This window comes from Chanodichthys erythropterus, chromosome 13, assembly GCF_024489055.1.
Source record: "Chanodichthys erythropterus isolate Z2021 chromosome 13, ASM2448905v1, whole genome shotgun sequence".
Classification (NCBI taxonomy): Eukaryota; Metazoa; Chordata; class Actinopteri; order Cypriniformes; family Xenocyprididae; genus Chanodichthys; species Chanodichthys erythropterus.
The window spans coordinates 29,161,320-29,182,497 of record NC_090233.1 but is presented as its reverse complement, the minus strand read 5'-3'; the positions used below and the strand labels follow the sequence as shown (position 1 = coordinate 29,182,497).

General features: G+C 34.9%; 2 long non-coding RNA genes across 6 annotated transcripts; both read right to left on the bottom strand.

Moving 5' to 3' along the window:
- Positions 1–2,212: 2,212 nt before the first annotated feature.
- On the bottom strand, positions 2,213–5,689 carry LOC137034215 (uncharacterized). Of its 3 annotated transcripts, none has more exons than XR_010896912.1 (7): positions 5,152–5,689; positions 3,989–4,042; positions 3,735–3,899; positions 3,546–3,606; positions 3,370–3,448; positions 3,109–3,159; positions 2,213–2,982 (listed from the first exon to the last, which is right to left on the bottom strand). It is a non-coding gene; the product is annotated as an uncharacterized lncRNA (long non-coding RNA). The 3 variants fall into 3 exon arrangements; XR_010896911.1 differs by having other exon boundaries at positions 2,219–2,982; positions 5,164–5,689; XR_010896910.1 differs by lacking the exon at positions 5,152–5,689 and having other exon boundaries at positions 2,229–2,982; positions 3,989–4,646.
- Positions 5,690–5,732: 43 nt separating this feature from the next.
- On the bottom strand, positions 5,733–7,955 carry LOC137034216 (uncharacterized). 3 transcript variants are annotated; one of them, XR_010896914.1, is made up of 4 exons: positions 6,922–7,955; positions 6,466–6,538; positions 6,180–6,331; positions 5,733–5,849 (listed from the first exon to the last, which is right to left on the bottom strand). It is a non-coding gene; the product is annotated as an uncharacterized lncRNA (long non-coding RNA). The 3 variants fall into 3 exon arrangements; XR_010896915.1 differs by lacking the exon at positions 5,733–5,849 and having other exon boundaries at positions 5,975–6,331; positions 6,444–6,538; XR_010896913.1 differs by lacking the exon at positions 5,733–5,849 and having other exon boundaries at positions 5,980–6,331.
- Positions 7,956–21,178: the final 13,223 nt, after the last annotated feature.

Genomic DNA, 21,178 nt, shown 5'->3' with positions numbered 1-21,178 from the left:
ACTCACAAAAGGTAGGCTATGTTTTGTATCAAGAGCTCGAATCTTAAATTGATATTTAAGCCCTTTTTGTGCCAGGCTATTGTTCTTCGTGCTAGTAAGTGCTAAATCTGCAGGTACAGAATGGCAGTATGTTGCGCGTTTTGCTCAGGCTGCAGACTCCCCACGCAACCTATACTGGCTATGCACCCATATGTGCGCTGCATGTGGAAATGGACTCTGTCAGATTTGACCGCAAAAGATATGGTATTTTGATTGGATGTCATATGGCATATTGTACCTGTTAGAAAATACATGATCAGTTTTAATGTTATTTTAATGTAGAGAAGAATTAAATGAATGGCAAAATTCTGCATTTTGTTCGCGTAACGTTACCCCCTCTGTCACCTCACGTACCCGTTTGGGAACTACTGATCTAAACAATTGCCATGGCATATCTTACTTTAAATGTAATTCACGAGCAAATATATTAGCCTAGTAAGGTAGGTTTCATATGTTATATTCTCTTGTGCAAAAGACAGGAATAAAAGAGACAACAAGCAAGCATATTATTATTAATATTATTGTATGAATATTAAAAATATCTAACAGTAACATAACAGGTATAGACGAGCCAGGCACACATAAGAGTGATGTTGTGAGGCTGCTGCATGGTGGACGCTGCGTTTCACGGTGCCAAGTCCAGTGATATGTGCATTAAAGATTAATATAACAATGATAGATCGTCAGACAGGCACAACTGTGACAAGTTGTCGTTAGGATGGTAAATTTAACAATAAAAGATTGTCCAGGTAGAAGTAGCCTATATACCAGTGACAAGTCGAGTTGCAGGTACATATGTATGAAGGTACATATGTACATATGTTATAATGTATATATATACATTATAACAGTGTCCTGCAACAGAAAGAGTTTACCCCAGCTCGGAAATTGCCAGCTGTGATGGTTATCTTCTCCTGTATGAGTGTGAGCATCAGTAGCCATGAGTCGCATTGAAGTGATGTCATCTCCCTCCCTTCGATTGATTGGCTAGAGGAGGAGCTGTCAATCTAGAACTAGTGGACCAATGGTGGCGCTTAAGCCCAGCCTAATTTACATGAAACTCGAATTGCAACATTTGGAAAAGCAAGAGCAGAACGTAGAAAGAAGAGCAAAGAGAAAAACTGCACAAGCGCACAAAAGAATAAAATATAACCAGAAAATGTAAAGAGAGCAGAAAGAAACGAGTAATAAAAGCAAGGAAAACAACTTTTAAGAACGCATAAACACATGTTTAAGATTTGTGCAATATCATTTTTAATGTGTTTAAAGTTTTGATTCATGCTTGTTATTTTTTTAAATATGCTTTTGATTTTTCGATTTACGCTTATTATATTTTGATCCGTGACCATGTTCTTTGCCATTCCGATCATTTTGCATTATTTTTTTAAGTTTGTGCTATATATTTTTACATGTGTTTTTAAATTTGTGATTCACGTTTATTATTTTTTGATCCGTGACTGCAATACAATTGGCGGGAATCTGACCCCATATGTAAGGTCAGAAATCTTTTTGATAATGTTGTCGTCTGTACAAAAAAAAAAAAACTTTTCCGTTTTAGTACATTGTTGTGTAAATGTACCCTGACACTCAAATGACTTGTGCGCACAGAAAGCTGTTTCAGACAGCACTTGAATGGGCACAAACACTAGATTATGCTAAAATGCCTGTTTTGTTGAGTATCTTAGCAAGCACAGTTAAACGAGTAAAGATGTGATGTCTGTCATTAATGTTAATCAAAGAACAAACAATGCCTACAAAATCACTCACTGCTCTTGACTGAATAACATTTGTAGCTTTAATAAGGATTCATCTATATTTAATTTATAATTTATGATGTGAAGACTGTGAAGAGTTTGATAACTTTATTCAATTTCTGTATATCCTGTTAGACCTACCTAACAATTTTAAAGCACTGTTTACAAGGTTACATGGGTCAAAAACAACGAAAACAGTAACTTTTCGTGCATTTTGACAGTGCTAGTAAAAATCTGAACTGGTCTGACAGGGCCAGTAGAAACAATTAAATGCCCATAATTAATAAAATAATTTAAAAAAAACAATTTCATACACTCTAAGAAGAAAAGGTTCAAAAATGAACCTTTTGAGGTTCCTGGCGATTGCAACTGTGGGGGAACCTTAAAGGTTCATTTTTGAACCTTTTTAAAAAGGTTCTAATTGGAACCTTCACTTAAAGGTGCATTAAAGCCCATTAAGGTTCCATTTTGAACCTTTTCCTTTTAGATAGCAATAACATATATTAATAATAATTATTAAAATATAATATAAAATATACATTAACTATATGTCTTATATATAACTTGTATAACTATATCTTAATCCCATTTCAAAACATTGAATACAGAACACAATGATTGTCTATAAAATGTTTAATACATAAATATAAAATGTGAGCACAGGCACCAATGGACAGAGAAAAAAGGAAAATTGTTTGTTATCATTCAAATAAATAAATAAATAAACAATCAAATAAATAAATTCATTCATTAATCTATACATTTCCATCAACCTTTAACAGAATGTAGCTGAATATCTATCATTTTTATATTATTTTTAATAATTTAATTTTTAATTTATATATAATTTTTAAGATAATGTTTAAACAGGACATTTTTATTTTTCAAATAATGTTAAGAGTGTTTCTCGGCTTTGAAGCATATTCAAGGTTGAAGATTAAGTACATTGTCATTAGAATAACATGGTCATATGACCTGGTCATATCGTCTACTTCACAGACTTTCTCCCCTTGCATCATTATTTCTAAAACAGACCGCATCCAAGTGTAACCCGTGTGGCTCGCTTATGCCCAGCGTGATGTGCGGCCAGCGACACCGGGTATTAAAACTTGGTCTGCGTTGTGTTACGTTGTGTTGAATGAAGAGACAGACACGGGACAGCAAGCAGTCGATTCACTGGATCTTTTTACTGAGTAAAAGAGAAAAATAAGCAGCCTCAGATTGAGTGGCCCTTATATGACTCTCTTCCATCGAATCACATTTCAAAAGGGCGGAAGAAAACATGAACATAAGGAAAATAATATAGAAAACATACCTGTTTAACAGAGACAAATAAGCAGCCTCAGATCCAGTGGCCCTTATAACACTATAAAACAAATATGGTGCGCCTCCATTACCATGTGCTTGTTTCACATAAAAGACAGAAATATACCTCAAAGAATGTAAAATATCAAAAATAATCCCAAGGATAGATAAAACAGTACTTTACACATAAGTTTGGGTTGAAATAAAGATATAAAAGATATAATTAACATTAGGATTAAATAAAATTAACAGGATGACAAAAGAAACCTACCTCTTCCATCGAATCACATTTCAAAAGGGAAGAGGAGGAGACAGGACAGGAAATTAGGTCATACTGTGACCTCGCATCACTTAAAGGAGAAGCGCACCTTTAGATCAGGTATCATAAAACGTATATGAACAATTTTGTGTGAATTATAACAATATTTACTAGTATACTTTGTATACCTGTTACACAAGGCACATCCATTTACAGTATATACAGCACAGGGTTGGGTGTACGTGGTTCCTAAACAAGAAGAGAATAATGTTATATTCAATATAACATGTATGTATTCAATATAAACGTATTAAATGATACATAATTTCCATTATTATTTGCTTTTAAGTCACAATTTGAAACACAATTTTACTCACAACTGAGGTGACATTAAGGGCTGGATATCATGATAATATTTCCTTTGTGGAGTGATGTTTCATATAGTCTGTCCTCTCACTCTTTGTCCGTGTCATTTAGTCCTCTAAAAGGATTTGGTGATCATCAAGCATTTGGTTTTCATTTTATCCAAGTGGATCCCAACGCTGTAATCATCTTCTCCTGAATAAATCTACCCACAAAAATATGTCTGCTATTCTTAAAAACTTAAGTTGATTCTGTCTGGGACACTTACCCCAACTGCCCTTGACCTCTTTTGATACACATCTTGGTCAGACAGATTGTCCATCTAAAAAAACAAAAGAAATATATTATTACGCAAGTGTGTAATTTTAGAGAATGGTGGAGAGTAAAAACAGTTCTCTATATTTCCAGGTCTCCAACAAGCGAACAATTAAACAAGGTGTGTTCAGCCATTGTTACAAAATACCAGTGCCCGGTTGCATAAAGAGAGTATTTTTGGTGTTCCAGAAAAACAAAAATAAGGACTTAAATAGTGATGATGAGTGTGTCGAATCAGCGGTTCGGAGCGCCAAAGTCACATGATTTCAGCAGTTTGGTGGTTTGACGCGCAATCCGAATCATGATTCGACACGCTGATTCATAACGTTCTGAAGCTTAAAGGGGGGTATAATGCTATATTCTGACTTATTTACACTGTTAAAGGGTTGGATTCTCATGCTAAACATGGCCAAAGTTTCAAAATACGAGTTGGACGAATGACGGAGTACTGTATTTCTGTGCCAAAAATACTACACCAGCTTCCTGCAGCAGTATTTTGAATTCGGCCATCACTAAATAAGTTGTTATTTAGTTTTTTTGGCACACCAAAAATATTCTCATGGCTTTATAATATTAATATTGAACCACTGTACACACATGAACTGATTTAAATGTGTTTTTAGTACATTAATGGATCTTGAGAGAGGAAAATGTCATTGCTGGCTATGAAGGCCTCACTGAGCCATCGGATTTCAACTAAAATATCTTAATTTGCATTTCGAAGATTAATGAAGGTGTTACAGGTGTAGAACGGCATGAGGGTGAGTAATAAATGACATTATTTTCATTTTTGGGTGAACTAACCCTTTAAGGTGCTTTATGCAACCGGGCACAGATAAGAGACAAGACTGGAAGAGTGTATGTAAGAACATGTCAAAGAGCCCTTCAGTTTATATATATTAGCCATGTAAGTGAAAAGGTGTTATTTCATTTGGCATACTTACATCTACAATACTTGCCAAATTTTTAGTGTCACAAGTCCTTGGACCCTTGGTAAAATACCCCATTTCCTTACTTTGCTAAACCTGCTACGAATTTAATTTAGTCTTTCAATACCAGTCAAATGTGATCTTTCTTGAATTAGTTTTTAAGCATCTCATGCCATGTGTCGCTTACCTGGTTCCTTACCTGTTCGTCTCATAATTGAGATCCCTCACTTTCATCATCCTTTGTCTTCAGTCCAGACCAATCCGCTCACCATCATCTACAAATACAAAGAGACTGTTATCATCCAGCTAAGTTCATTCAACCTGTCATCATTCAATCTACTAACCTGTTTATTCTCCCCATCTCTGCCACCTGCAATAATAAACCTTTGTGAACTGTATTACCTCTGTTGTCTCCTTCTGTCCGTGACACCATGACTCCTTTAAAAATAATATTATGTAAAATACTATAAAAGGTTTTATGAAACTGCAGGGCTCTTTGACACGTTCTTACATACACTCTTCCAGTCTTGTCACTTGTCACCAGGGCTAAACTAACCTTGTTGTATTGTTTGCTTGCTTTACCTGAAATTAAAGAAAGGCAATTTTAACCTCCATCTTTCTTTAAAATTATGCACTTACCTGTACTTCACTGTTGGAATTATGTGCACATCTGATCAAACAGATTATTTTTTAACTCCATTTGCTTTGTGATAAAAAAAAGTAATAAATACATTTTATAAAGAAAAAAATCTCCACTCTCCTTAAGTTTTTTTGTATTGCTAGTGGGGTAGCTGATAAATTTCTGGTCACCCTGTTTGAGCAATACGTTGTGTTGAGATTGATCCATGTGAAATACCAAATCAAGTCCTACAAAAAAACAAAAAACTGCAGAGAGGTGCATGTTATAATGGTACTACTAACAGCTCAGTAATTTGTAATGATAGCAATATAGTTTAGCTAAAAGTATGTGGAAACCTAACCATCACACCTATACAAGTTGATGGGCATCCCATTCCAAAACAGGAATGCAATATAAGTTTAAAGCAATGTAAGTTGTTTTGGATAACAGTGTCAACTAAATACATACATGTGAGAAAATGCTAGTCACTGAATTCTTCAGTACAACCTATTAAGTATTTAAAAAATGTAAATAATAATTAATAGAGGTGTCCACATACTTTTTTAAAACTTTAAGAGTAGATGTAATAAACTTACACATGAATGGTGTTTGTGGTCTTGGTAGGCATCTCAGTCTTTAGGTTTTCTTCTAATCTTATGAATTTAACTTGATCCTTCAATTTAGGGAATATTTTAGGTATCATAGTTTTCAGTTAGGTTCATTCAAGTGTCCGCATCAATTCCATTGTCTGTTAAAACAACAGGATTCAATAGGAGAATGTCATATCTTCTTAATTGTGAAAATGTCTGTTTTGCTGCAATGGGGAAGTTAAACAGAGTGTGCATTTTTGTGAGATAAACCTTGAAATGTAGGGATGATCACCTGGAAACTGTTGCCATCAACCAGTCAGCCACATGGATTTTCCAGTGAATCAGCTCTGAGCTCATTCTTGCCTCTATATGCAGAGAAATATTGCAATTTAGAAAACAATGCGTTATAAAATATGAATAAAAATAAACTTTTCATTTTTACTAAATTCTCTCTCTCTCTCTCTCTCTCTCGAGCGCGCGAGCAAACACACGCGCACACACAGTAAGGATAAAAAACGGGAAATATCTTGAAATAGTACATGTGGGAAAGGTGTAGTAAGTGGTACACCCGGAATTATTTCTCCAGGCCGTTAAATTGACAATATTGTGGCCGAATTAACACGACGTGTCTGCTTAGGCCCGTCGTCATTTATTCATTATCACACACCTTAAAGTTTATGACATTAAATAGGTGTTTCATAGCTTTTCAAAAAGTTAATAGTTTATTTGAGACGTTATGTTGTCTTACCTCAGATTTTTGTGTCGTTCCGCTCAGTCCCACTCGGGCCCGCTGCTGCCGCTTCAACATTTGTAACGGTTTTTTCCACGTGACCACTGACATCATTGCGCGAGAGAGACTTGTGGAGATTCAGTGCATTGCGTTGCGTACCAAAGCCCAGATGAAAACATTTAAAGCATTTTGAAGGATTTGCTTATTCATGCTTAAAAACGAAACAATATTAATAATCTCGTTTACTTTTAGTGAAAATAATGTACTTTTGAATTGCTAGTTATTTGTCAGTATTCTTATTTTGTAAAAACATTTAGGCACAAGCAATCTCAGCACAATGATTAACAACAGCTGTAGTAAAAGCAATAGTAGTAGTAGTAGTAGTAGTAGTAATGATAATAATAAACTAAATAAAGAAAAAAATAATCTTCCTGATGAAACCTTACACAATACAATTATGAAATGTTTTCTAAAACATGAGCTAATAACAAAGTAGATAAAGTTGGAACAGAAGGAGAGATGAAACACGTAAAATAAATTGCCTGTGCATCACACTTTACTCATGATTTTTGCTCTAAAACTGCATAGTGTCCTTTTCAATTGGGGAATATTTTTTCGGTTGTCTAAGCGAAAGATATTGAACACAGTCTATTTTTAGGGCTAAGAATTTCACGTCACCTCTCCATTTAACATTGAACAGCTTCTTGTCCATTTATGAATGTAAAACTGAATTTTTATTCTTGGTCTTCTTAGTTTATGCTTTAAAAATGGACAAAAAACATGGTGTCTTTCAATGTTATGATGCAATTTATAGAAATGTGCGGGGAGGTCGGGGGGTACAGATGAAACACTGTATCGACTGTACACTCCAATCATATTAGAAAAGGTTCATAAACGAACCTTAACTATACACAGGTTCTAATATGAACCCTGTTACCACAACAAAGGTTCTAAAAAGAACTTCCAAATAACCAGTTTACCTGTAAGTTCAACTTTGAACCTTTTTGATAGTTAGAAGTTCATATTTGCACTGTAAAGTTCTTTATTGAACTCCAAAGGTTCGACCTCTTCTAAGAGTGTAAAGACAAAAGTAGCAGTATTGGTATTGGTGATGCCTTCTTTCATAAAAAAGATGCCATTAAACAAATATTTAAAAGGCCACTGTCTTTATGTTGTTTCTACAAACCAGATTCCAAAAAAGTTGGGACACTGTACAAATTGTTTACAAATCTCATAAACTTCTATTTTATTCACAATAGAATATAGATAACATATCAAATGTTGACAGTGAGACATTTTGAAATGTCATGCCATATATTGGCTCATTTTGGATTTCATGAGAGCTACACGTTCCAAAAAAGTTGGGACAGGTAGCAATAAGAGGCCGGAAAAGTTAAATGTACATATGAGGAACAGCTGGAGGACCAGTTTGCAACTTATTAGGTCAATTGGCAACATGATTGGGTATAAAAAGAGCCTCTCAGAGTGGCAGTGTCTCTCAGAAGTCAAGATGGGCAGAGGATCACCAATTCCCCCAATGCTGGGGCGAAAAATAGTGGAGAAATATCAGAAAGAAGTTTCTCAGAGAAAAATTGCAAAGAGTTTGAAGTTATCATCATCTACAGTGCATAATATCATCCACTGATTCAGAGAATCTGGAACAATCTCTGTGCATAAGGGTCAAGGCCGGAAAACCATACTGGATGCCCGTGATCTTGGGGCCCTTAGACGGCACTGCATCACATACAGGAATGCTACTGTAATGGAAATCACAACATGGGCTCAGGAATACTTCCAGAAAACATTGTCGGAAGAAAACAAAACACAATCCACCATGCCGTTTTCCGTCACCGGCTAAAACTCTATAGGTCAAAAAAGAAGCCATATCTAAACATGATCCAGAAACGCAGGCATTTTCTCTAGGCCAAAGCTCATTTAAAATGGACTGTGGCAAAGTGGAAAACTGTTCTGTGGTCAGACAAATCAAAATTTTAAGTTCTTTTTGGAAAACTGGGACGCCATGTCATCCAGACTAAAGAAGACAAGGACAACCCAAGTTGTTATCAGCGCTCATTTCAGAAGCCTGCATCTCTGATGGTATGGGGTTGCATGAGTGCTTGTGGCATGGGCAGCTTACACATCTGGAAAGGCACCATCAATGCTGAAAGGTATATCCAAGTTCTAGAACAACATATGCTCTCATCCAGACATCGTCTCTTTCAGGGAAGACCTTGCATTTTCCAACATGACAATGCCAGACCACATACTGCATCAATTACAACATCATGGCTGCGTAGAAGAAGGATCCGGGTACTGAAATGGCCAGCCTGCAGTCCAGATCTTTCGTCAATAGAAAACATTTGGCGCATCATTAAGAGGAAGATGTGACAAAGAAGACCTAAGACAGTTGAGCAACTAGAAGCCTGTATTAGACAAGAATGGGACAACATTCCTATTCCTAAACTTGAGCAACTTGTCTCCTCAGTCCCCAGACATTTGCAGACTGTTATAAAAAGAAGAGGGGATGCCACACAGTGGTAAACATGGCCTTGTCCCAACTTTTTTGAGATGTGTTGATGCCATGGAATTTAAAATCAACTTATTTTTCCCTTAAAATTATACATTTTCTCAGTTTAAACATTTGATATGTGTATTCTATGTTGTATTCTGAATAAAATATTGAAATTTGAAACTTCCACATCATTGCATTCTGTTTTTATTCACAATTTGTACAGTGTCCCAACTTTTTTGGAATCAGGTTTGTACATTCATTTGGAGATAAAATATGAAATTATTACAATATAAAATTATATTAAAAACTTTAATGTTAGGTTTTATGGTAACACTTTACAATACGTTTCATTAGTCAACATTAGCAATCTACATTAGTAAACATGAACTAATAATGAACTGCACATCTACAGCATTTATTAATCTTTGTTAATATTAATTTCAACATTTACTAATACGTTATTAAAATTTTGTTAACATTAGTTAATGCACTGTAAACTAACATGAACAAACAATGAACAACTGTATTTTCATCAACTAACGTTAACAAAGATTAGTAAATACAGTAACAAATGTATTGCTCATGGTTAGTTCATGTTAGTTAAAGGATTAGTTCACTTTCAAATAACATTTTCTTGATAATTTACTCACCCCCATGTCATCCAAGATGTCCAAGTCCTTCTTCCTTCAGTCGAAAAGAAATGAAGGTTTTTGATGAAAACATTCCAGAATTATTCTCCTTATAATGGACTTCAATGCCCTCCAAATGGTTGAAGGTCAAAATTACAGTTTCAGTCCAGCTTCAAAGGGCTTCAAACGATACCAGCCGAGGAATAAGGGTCTTATCTAGCGAAACGATCGGTCATTTTCAGAAAAAAATGTAAATGTATATGTTTTATATAAACAAATGATTGCCTTCCAAGTGCTTCCGCCAAAACCGCACTTTCGTATTCTTCAAAAAGTTTCTGCTGTATGTCCTACGCCTTCCCTATTCTACTTGCAGAATGAACGCAGCGTCAGTTCCATTTTTTCCGTAAGTAGAATAGGGAAGGCGTAGGAAGTACAGCGTAAGCTTTTTGAAAAATGCGGTTTTGGCGGGAGCACTTGGAAGGTGATCATTTGTTTATATAAAGCATATACATTTACATTTTTTTTCCGAAAATGACCGATCAGTAGGCAAAACTTCTAACACATACACACACATCAAAGTTGTCCTAAAACCAAAATGCAATACCATTCTTGTCTTGGGACAACTATGATGAACTTTTTTGATCCACTTCAAATGATGACTACTGTAATATATATATATATATATATATATATATATATATATATATATATATATAGAAGCTCACAGTATGAACCCCTTTAAATATATTTAAACTAAGATATGAAAAATATTAAACTCATTAAACACAACCAAAATGTGAATGTGATTTTAAAATATAATTTTGGACAGATAGAAGTAGCATAGAGAAACGTGTAAACACAAACCTCAAGTATTGCCCAAAAATTAAAGTTAGTCATTTAGATTTTTATTTTTTTTAAATGACAATGCAATGCTGATACTCAATAGCTTCTTTTGAATTGTACAAAAAAATCACAATGTATATTTAGATCACAACACTAGTCTGCCTTGAGCATTTGGGAATGAGGCCAGTCGCAAACTAAAAAAAAGAAAAGAAAAATAGGACACTACGACAGCCCATGTAGAGCATGTTTCATAGTGGGATGTCCATAAATTCAGGTGATGCAGCCGTAATAAGAAGTGTCCCACTTCAACTCTTCTTGGACCTTCTCTCTTTTTTTTTTTAAAACTCTGGACACCAACGCACATACAGTACGGTAGACTTCTCTGCACCACTGGCACTGTCCCATTCTCTCCCGGGACTCTCAATTGAAACAATCCAAACAGGACGTGAATTTTGTCTTCCTTAAAACATGTACTGCCTGAACTCTAAGGTAAGATCTACTAACTGCTCATAGTAATGCTTATGCTCAAGCTTATTTCTTGAAACTGGAATATTGAGCTTAACATATATATATATATATATATATATATATATATATAATATATATATATATATATATATATATATATGCATTACTGAATACAGCATGGCATACATATGTTAACATTTCACAAATGTAGTTATTCTTGAGGTTGTGCAGGCAATGTCTTTTTGTGGCAACTAAATAATTTCCTATAGTGTTTGCATTATAAACCTTGTAACATAATGTAATGTTTGAGGATCTAACATCACGTTCTGTTTAGATATTTATCTGAAGTGTGTCGTGTTTAGTTACAAGAGGATATCTGTTTTACCATTGTGCACCACTAACGTATAAATTAGGTCAAAGGTGTAGTCGGGGACACTAATTAGGGCTAGGAACATTAACATGGTGATCTTTCAGGCTATGCTATGATTACATGGATCATTTTAACACCATCATGTATTTATTTTCTAACTGAAAGACGTTCACTGCATTTACTTTTTATTTTTAATTTATTCTTTTATTAATTTAAAAATGGCCTGTTTTGAAGCCAAGTGTTATCACAAGCTAAATAATTAGTAATCAGATATTGTGAATGGTTATACCTTTGGAATCTTGGCTACTGCAAAATCATTGCACAAGGCTTCAGATAAATACTGATCGTAATTAAGAATTTGAATCGTAATTAAGAATCAAAATGTTGCTCCCAATTGGCCCAACATAGCAACATTAGCCCAGCCAATGGCATGAGTTTGGAGGTGGGCTGTCTGTTGGCCTGACCAATTGGCAGATGATCAGGAAACATGTTTGGAATCAATGTCAAACCAATAAAGAGTCTTCAGTAATACTTTGCTAGAAATCCTTTTGATTTGGAATTCACACGACAGGCAACATTTGGATGACATGGCGCTTCATAAGAAAATATGATTTATGATTTAGATTTAAAGTGTGGTACACATCAAAAATGAATGGGAAATTTGATAAAAATTGCCTCGGACCAATACAAAATCAGTTCATCTTTTACATGTGTAAACATTCAATTTTTACACTTTTAACCACATTAAATGCATATGTAATGCACTTTTTTCTATTAACACATGTTTTTCTATTAATAATTATGTCACTCTCCTGCACAGTTTACGCTCAGCGCTTCCAGGTTCTACATCATAACGCTGGCTCAGTATTGGCCGACGCTGTTCACTTTACTCCAGTGCTGAGATAGAGAAATTAACTAAATTTTGATTGACTTGACTTGACGTGAGCAGCATGATGCATGCATGTGATGCTGATGCAGGAGCCGTCCAATAATGAGCCGGTGTTCTGACATAGAATGTAAACAACGTAGGAGAATGAGAAGATATTGTTGAATAAAGTCATTATTTTTGTTTTGTTTTTGCACAAAAAGTATTCTCATCTCTTCATAAAATTAAAGTTGAACCACTACAGTCAGGTGGACTGTTTTAACGATGTCTTTAGTACCTTTCTGGACCTTGAAAGTGGTGGTTCAATTGCTGTCTATGGAGGATAAAAAAAACTCTCTCGGATTTCATCAAAAAATATCTTAATTTGTGTTCCGAAGATGAACAAAGGTCTTACGGGTGTGGAACGACATTAGGGTGAGTAATTAATGACAGAATTTTCATTTTTGGGTGTAGTAACCCTTTGAAAAGGCAGACTGCACAGCAGCAGGATTATTGGGATGCTGTCACTTTAAGACCGAATGCCACACGGATCATGCATTTTTTTTTCTTTAACTGAAGACATAACTGACTATGTTTACTCGCTGAGTTTACGCTTTTTTTTGGCCTCAATTTTGTGTGAATTTGACTTTTCAAGTACAGGAAGGCATGAAAGAGTTCAACTATATTTGCGCGCTTCGGATGTTTGGGATGTTGAACTTGCCACATAGCGCGTGAGTAATGAATTCACTTTTGCGTGTTCTTACATATTTACAGTGGAAAGTCTTAACTTTTGTGATTATGCAGCACTGACCATCAACTGTACAGAGCGTTGTTCATGTTCTCACACCATTACATTGTCAGAATTAAAAAAAAATTACCGGCCATGTGGCGACTGACACAGTTTCACACAAAGGTCGGTGTCACTTACTGATCCAGGATCAGTGGTCCTAGCAGCAGTTGTATTTCTGATTTGGGCTTGAGCTTCAGAAATGCTTGGGGAAATGTAGCTTGTGTGGACGCTACCGCACTACTTGATCATCGAAAGAGCTTCTGAAAAGCTATTTGATTCAAAAAACAACGAAATTTAGTTAAACTAGTAACGTCACTATTTGTAGATTTGTAGCGACGCTACTGTGCAGACCAATTTTAAAAGCTGGTAGGGATTGAGGCAGACCTTAGATGCTAATGTACTGACAGTAAGCTTGGATACATTTCATTTGGAATGTATCTTTGTTAAAATTAATTAAAAAAAAATATTATTCACACATGTAATATGTCAGTGTAAAATTAGTGGCAGCTTGCACCATTAATAGAAGGTGTTAATACAGTAAAATACTATAATTATTCAAATATTTATTAAGAATGAATGAATCCGGTCAGTGGTGTAACTTAGTGGTGCCTGGAGAAGTGGGTATACTCTTAAAGGTGCCCAAGAGTTCAGTACATGGAAATGACATACAGTGAGTCTCAAACTCCATTGTTTCCTCCTTCTTATATAAATCTCATTTGTTTAAAAGACCTCTGAAGAACAGGCGAATCTCAACATAACACCCACCAGAGCCATAGAGAGACAGAGTTTCGACAACGGAAGTTCAAAACGCTTGATCGTCACGTGATTCGTGTAGCTTTCAGATAGTTCCAGGAAGTGCTTCGGCGGCAATTCAAAATGATAGGGTTTGAGAGACAGAACCGTGATTTTTGGTAATTTATAGTCACTAAATGCATCGGTTTACAATATTTATATAATACACCGACATGTGAATGTAGTATGTGTATGTAGTTACAGCAATGTTGTTTTTAAAAGATAAAAACCTGCTAATATTTGAGGATTAGTGTTTTCAACCACCGTTGCCTGCCTTGTTAACATATTTCTGGCTAACATTACCTTGTTTAAAGATCGCGTTGCAGTTGTTTTGAATTATTTTAATGTTTTTAAACTTGTATGTTAGTTAAGGGCAATCATGTCATGTTCACTATGGTTTTAGAGGGACAGGAGACATGCAGGTGACAGGTGATTGTCTTAAAAAAACCATTGCAAATAAGTGAAATGTAAAATTTAATTAAGTGAAATTTAATTCATCTTAATGTTAACAATTCTTATGCACCCCATTCACTTATTACTATATACATTCATACACAATATATTCAACTCTAAAATAAAACATGATTATACACATTGACTTTTGCACTGATTTAGTGCAAAGGATTTATACATTTATAATAAACTGCATGTCAAGTATTTCGTCTGTCCTTTCCTACATGTTCTTGTAGTCTCCGCTATGGTTTGCAGTGCTGCATGAGGATTATCCAGTCACTCAGAGAAAGCAATATGAATGCATGGTTTCCCCACTGACACGGAAAGGAGAAAGTTATGTTCTAGTCAGCAGGAGCAATCTAAATAGAACTAAAGATTGTGCGCCAAGTTGTGTGTTAATCATATACAGGTGTATCTGCCTTTTTTCACAAAAACTAACACTGGGAACTTTTATGTTTATTAAAGGTTTATTAAAAATAAGGAGCAAGGAAAAGCTTGCAAAATCCAAGGAGCAGAGACTGGTGGTGACAGCATCATTGCATGGAGTCTTCAGGATCTGAATCCCCTTTGTGCTTGTATTGAAAGCAAGATAAAAGGAAACAAAATGGGAGAAATTAAATACAGTAGTAGTGTATAATATACAGTTTTGGTATTTAGTATGGTTTCCCATTTAGTATTAAAGGTTTTTTAATAAACCTTTAATAAACATAAAAGTTCCCAGTGTTAGTTTTTGTGAAAAAAGGCAGATACACCTGTATATGATTAACACACAACTTGGCGCACAATCTTTAGTTCTATTTAGATTGCTCCTGCTGACTAGAACATAACTTTCTCCTTTCCGTGTCAGTGGGGAAACCATGCATTCATATTGCTTTCTCTGAGTGACTGGATAATCCTCATGCAGCACTGCAAACCATAGCGGAGACTACAAGAACATGTAGGAAAGGACAGACGAAATACTTGACATGCAGTTTATTATAAATGTATAAATCCTTTGCACTAAATCAGTGCAAAAGTCAATGTGTATAATCATGTTTTATTTTAGAGTTGAATATATTGTGTATGAATGTATATAGTAATAAGTGAATGGGGTGCATAAGAATTGTTAACATTAAGATGAATTAAATTTCACTTAATTAAATTTTACATTTCACTTATTTGCAATGGTTTTTTTAAGACAATCACCTGTCACCTGCATGTCTCCTGTCCCTCTAAAACCATAGTGAACATGACATGATTGCCCTTAACTAACATACAAGTTTAAAAACATTAAAATAATTCAAAACAACTGCAACGCGATCTTTAAACAAGGTAATGTTAGCCAGAAATATGTTAACAAGGCAGGCAACGGTGGTTGAAAACACTAATCCTCAAATATTAGCAGGTTTTTATCTTTTAAAAACAACATTGCTGTAACTACATACACATACTACATTCACATGTCGGTGTATTATATAAATATTGTAAACCGATGCATTTAGTGACTATAAATTACCAAAAATCACCATTGTAGCATGGCAATGTGTATACCCTGCACTACACCAGTGGGCAGTGTTGCCATGTCTGCGGTTTTCCTGCGGAATTGGGCTACTTTTACACTGTTGCCGTGGGTTGTTTTTCATGTCCGCGGGTTGAATTGACCCAAAATAACATGGTATTTAGTCCCTGGAATGCAAATTTTACCAGAGAAGCCTCGCCAAACCATACCATTTTTACCATGGGACCCCCCCCCCCCCGAAATACCATTGAGCTAGTTTTGGGGGGCGAGGGAATACATCTTAAGGCATGAAACAAAAAATACATTAGTGAAGTAAGTAGGGAAACTGAACCATACATTACCTGAGGAAGGCTAGTACTTACACACTTTTACAGTAATGAGGTAAACATCCGATGACTCAGGTTCCATCAGAACCTCAAATGACCGTCCCAGCAGTCGGAGGGATTTCACATCTATCAGTTTGTAACTGAATGGGCTATAAGCCACGGGCCATGTGTTGGTGAGTGGGTAGTAATTAGCAGAAAACAGATCCACCTAATCAAAGATCAGTAACTAGACTCCAACAATGTAATTTTGTGCAGAAGAAGGCAGGTAGGAGGGGAGGGAGTAGGGTGCTAGCTCAGGTTTCCACAGCCTTGTGTTACACATGGTGGGGCAGCGGCCGCTAAGGAGAGGCGCTGAATGAGATCTTCTCTTGCTGCCCCTCCATGAATCATTCAGCATCTTGGAGCAGACCAAGAGCTGAGTTTAGTAGTGGTGCTTAAAGTGAAATAATGTCACAAGAGCTCTTCACCATGGATAGAAATGTGAGATAGAGAAAGAGAAGAACGGTGAGAAAGAAAAAAAACGAGCAGAACTGATCAGGACTGAATGTGAAGTGGATCACTCTAGATGTGTCTTCTGCTGGTCTGCCAGGGCAAACTGGGCACTGAAGGCCCTTTAAACTACTGAACACTGGACTAATACTAGGAGAATAAAGTTTCATCTATTCTGGAAAAAGCAATGGATAATGAGGTAATTCAGGAATATTTCATGTCTCTACTAAGAGTGCAACTGAAATGTGTAAAATTTAAATGCTCGTAGCTGTGCTTTTTATTATTTTTTTGGACCTATATTAATTATTAATAATTAATTAGTATTTTGTGTATTATAAATGTTTTAAGATTGTTCTTATCAGATAATAAACAGAAAATTAGATCATATTATAAGAATATTGGAATGCTAAATTAATAATACAATAATACTACACAATCACTAATACTTTTTGTATTTTTTACATTACACTTTTAATATTTTATGCAAATGTGTCTCAAAACATGACTGCAAATGACAGTGAGAATGCACAGAAAAACCTTTTTTTTTTTATTGCTAATTTAAATTATTTGGGGGCGGGGGCTGGGAGAATAGAGTTCTCCCTCATACTTAAAAAAAAATAAAAATTGAGAAAATCCAGAAAACAGAGAAATCCAATTAAACAGTGTAAATAGGTTCAAGAATGTGGGTCAGTGACCAAAGATTAGTGTTAGCTTTTTCCGAAGTCTCAAGCCATATTGTGAGCTGAGCACTGGGATCCAGTGACATACTGCAGTTTTGGGACAATAGCATGGCCTCTCAGATGATGGTCAGTTAGCCAGATAGACTTTCCTTCAACTCAAAATCAGCTTTAATGTCTCAGTGACTCACACTGAAATACAACAGGATGTATCTAATAACATTGACACCAAAGTGGAAATCTAAGTCATCATGGAAATTAAACTCTTGTTTGTTTTTTTTTGTTTTTTTTCTTTTTCTTTTTTTTTTTTTTTGTTGTTTTTCCATTTCAGACTATGGTTGGGTGATATGGGCAAAAATATTATACAATGTTTTTTTCCAGATCATACGATATTGATATTTATCATGATATTAATTTACCATTAATAGGGAAGGAAATGCTTTCCACATATTTGTTAGACCTTGAGAATGAATGTAAACATGTAAACTAGTTTGTTCACAATTAAACTCCACAGAGTAGCTATATGCCCATCTTTTAATTTAGGGCGCCATGAAATCCATTTTATTTTTAAGAATGTGTGACAGAATGTGTGTCATTTCCTTTTCTTTTCACTTTTGCTTTTGTGGTACACAATGGACTGACAGCTTTCTTAGCGATTCATTAGAAATAATATTATTACTTTGAGAAGTACATTTACAGTAGTGATACTCTATAATAATTTCTTGAAGTTAAAAGTGCTCTAAGTGATCGCCACAAGCTCCGAAAACGGCAATAAAAACAAACTGGTGCAGCCTGGACCACAAAACATAATAAACATGCTCCAGCCAATAACCGACAAGAATGATATTAAATGCGCTTTCATGACTGTTTCAGGAAGCATGGAGGGGAGGAGGAGGAGGAGAAGGAGGAGGAGGGAGGGTCTAGCTAGCCTCTGTTTTGTTTGACAACACTTCGAACGTCAACAGGAAGTTACTCCACCCAGGATCACTTAGAGCACCTTTAAACCAAACTTTTATTTTGACAGTTTTAGTTTGTTTCAGTGTATATTTTTCAGTTTTTCTCAAGTGAAACTCTGGAGATAAAGTCCATGTGTTCATATCCTCATAATTGAGACTACAGACGCTGAAAACACTATGAGCATCACGTGTGAGTTTGTGTATCAAACGAAACCGCGCCATTCATTCAGAAAGAGACCCGCAGAAATAACTTATAGGGACATGGCACTGACAGGCTGTTGTTGCGTTTATTTCTGCTATGTGATAAGCTGTTAAATTAATCCATATGGAGTAAAAATGTCTTGCACTTATCATTGTTATCATCGTAAATTTTATCGCAATCCCGATATATTGTTTATTGATATCAGCCCTAATTCAGACAAGATTAGTTGTGTGATTTATAGGAGGAAAATATCAACAAGCTAAATCTGTACCCAATGATAATAAGAAAAATATGTGAATATGCACTACTATAGTATAGTATGTATATTATTATATTAAATTATTATGATATACATCATATTGTATCATTCATATGCATATATAAATATTCATGTTGCAACCTAGTAATTTTATAGTAAGAGTCTTTCAGTTGGTTATTGGTACCAAGAAAGAAATGATGATTGTCTTTTAAACGGATGCAATACATGACATGCTGTGTGTAATAAGAGAGGAACACTGACAGACTGCCAGAAGCTTGCATCCCCTCTTGGCTCTAGTTTGAGTGCTCTTTGCCAGCTGATAGACAGGACTCAAGTGTGATGCCAGCTTTATCTTTCAGAACATTTCCTAGTCTCTGCACTTTTGCTTTTGTGGTACACAATAGACTGACTGCTTACTTAGCTATTGTTATTTAGTAACAACCAGTCCACTTTAGACATTCTACTATCTATAAGTGATATAGATACAAACAAAAACAGACACTCTAATGATTCTATAAGTAACTTTGCAAGCATGTCAACTAATTCTACTAACACTAAACTCAACCGAACAGTCTACTAATACTCTAATGAGAGTTAGTTGACATGTTGTAAAGTTACTTATAGTTAGTAGAATGTCTAAGTGGACTATTGAAATATAGTGTAACTTTTTTCCTTTTTTCTTTTTTTTTTCTTAAATGAATGAATGAATGAATGAAATTTTTTATTTCGGATGCATAACATATGAATGTATGATTTACTTACATAAGCATACAAATATAAACAGAATCAACTGAAAAGGTGTAGGCTGAAGCCATGGCTTATAACACCTACCCTTATTACAATGTCACATAATTCATATATATTTTGGATTTGAACATTTTTTAAACTGAAAAATAGTTTTACTTCTCTTAAGTTCGTCAGTTAGACCATTCCACAAATCAGAAATACAAATCTTTTTTACATTAGTTCTGACCACTGTTTTTTTTAAACATATCCGTTCCTCTTAAATCATATTTACCTTCCTTAATTTCAAACAAACACAATATATTTGCTGGCATAATTTGTTTTTTAACTTTGTACATGAACAAAGCTGTGTTAACACTAACTTAACTAAATCTTAAAATTTTAGTACTTTAAATTTAAGAAATATTAGTTTAGTTGATTCATTAAATGAGGAATAATCAACAATCCTAATTGCTTTTTTTTTTTTTTTGCAAAGTAAAAAATAGATTTTGTATTTGACTTATAGGTATGCCCCCAAATTTCAATGCAATAGGTTATATATGGTACTAAGAGAGAACAATACAAAATATACAATGTAAATTTGTTTAAGAAATACTTGATTTTATGTAATATGGCAATGGTTCTTGACATTTTTGACAAAACATGTGTTATGTGTGGTTTCCAGGATAATTTGTGATCTATTATTACTCCTAGAAATTTAAAATTGAAATAAAAATTGCCTGCCCTAAAACCCTATTGTTCCTCCTGCAGTAAGTTATATTTTTCTATAAAATTATCCATTCTTTCAACAAAAAGTTTTTCTAATATCTTAGAAAATTGAGATAGCAGTGAGATAGGCCTATAATTACAAAATAAATGACGGTCTCCTTTTTTTTTTTTTTTTTTTTATAATAACAATCAAAATCGGTTTAAAATAATCGCTGGACAATTTCGAAAATTAAACTTGATGCTGTGCACATCTTGTGGTTTCAACTGGACTTAAAAATGATATTATTACTGACATTTGTGTTTGTGTGTGTGTGAGGGAGAAAGAGAGAGACAAAGAGAAAGAGATGTGTGTGTTCCATCTGTTCTTAGAGGTAAATCAAGCATCAGTAGCACCAGACAGGAATGGTTCATTTATTTTTTGTACGTTCGTGACCTTGGCCCAAATTCCATCCCATGACAGGGATGGAGAGGAACCGTGTAATCTCGGATAGAAATAGATTTGCCCTCTGTTTTAAAGGAACCAAGATAGGACAAACCTATGCTGAGCAGAGCTTTTTAGGATGCGAGACAATAAATCCATAACGATTTCTGTTTTAGACAGATGTTTCTTGACACACACATACACACAGACCCCCGCTTCCTTAGCAAACTTATTATTAATGACTTCCCATGGTGGAAGTGGTGAGTGTGATAT